This window comes from Enhydra lutris, unplaced genomic scaffold (assembly GCF_002288905.1).
Source record: "Enhydra lutris kenyoni isolate GAN:26980312 unplaced genomic scaffold, ASM228890v2 scaffoldscaffold33, whole genome shotgun sequence".
NCBI classification, from domain to species: Eukaryota; Metazoa; Chordata; class Mammalia; order Carnivora; family Mustelidae; genus Enhydra; species Enhydra lutris.
The window spans coordinates 21,906,208-21,907,355 of NW_019154117.1; the positions used below are offsets into that span (position 1 = coordinate 21,906,208).

Sequence of the window (1,148 nt, forward strand, 5' to 3'; positions counted from 1 at the left end):
ACTTACAACACTTTTTTTCACTGTTTGAATATTTGTCTTAGTCATCTACATTTCTCGAAAACTGAGAACATATTTAACTCAATACAGCCTGGCACGCCAGCAGAGTTCAGAAACTTCGACAGAAGAGCCAGTAACGCAAGAGATTTCGAAGGGGAGGTTCCAACCAGCCTGCTCTGGGGGCGGAGCCACGCACAGGGCGAGTCGCACCTGGGGGTGTGGCTACGTACAGGGGAAGCCGCACCCTGCGGCCGGTCACGTCCGGGAGGGGACTGCATCCAGGGGCGGGCTTCATCTTGGGAAAGCCACACCCAGGGGCCCTATTACCCCAGGGTGAGCCACACTCAGGGGCGGTACACGTCCAGGTCGAGGCGCACTCGGGGCGGGGCCAAGTGGAGGTCGAGCCAACCTTGGGGTGGAGACTGTGTCCAGGGCAAACTGTGCCAAGAGCGGGACAACGTTCAGGGCAACGCATACACGGGGGCAGACCACGTCCAGAGTGAGCCCGATCTAGGTGCGGGGCTGAGGAGGCTGTGGTGTTTGGCTTCTTCATGGCGGCGGTGCTGTACCATCTGACTGTTAAGCATTTCACCTCAGCCTTCTGGATCCTGTCTCCATCACTTCTGAAAGTCGAGTTTTCATTTGCCTCAAAGTCGGATTTTGACGGAGAACTTCTGGATATCGGAACGACCTTCCATTCTGCCCAGAAGGACCCTTCCCACAGTCTGCCTTTCCCGTCCTGGCTGTTGGCTCTAGAGGTCTCTCAACGCCTAAGGGCCTCAGAGAACCTGCTGAGGCTTGGGGGTGGGGCCGCGCCTGGGCCACGCGAGCCCCCTTTGCGGAGGTCACTGGATGGAACTTGCTGAGGTGATCCTAGTAATAAATAGAGCGGCGATATGGACCACTGTTAAGACTTCACCTGGTACCAGCTGCCTGCCCTTGTACAAGAAGCCCGTCTCAGATCTCATCTATTGTTTGCAGAGATAATAATATCTGACAGGGGTGGCCCTGAGACTTGGAATGAAGTGGAAAATTTAGAGTAGTGTTAAGGGTTGATGTTACTGAAGGGTTTGGGGCGTCTGTGGTGACCTCGTGGGACTTCCGGCCCCCGGAGAGCCTAGTGCCTTGCAAGTGCCTGCACTGGTGGGGAC

General features: G+C 56.1%; 1 pseudogene; it reads left to right on the top strand.

The window, feature by feature from the left end:
• The first annotated feature begins 548 nt into the window (after positions 1-548).
• LOC111153599 overlaps positions 549-1,148 on the top strand; it is a 5,504-nt pseudogene continuing 4,904 nt past the window's right edge.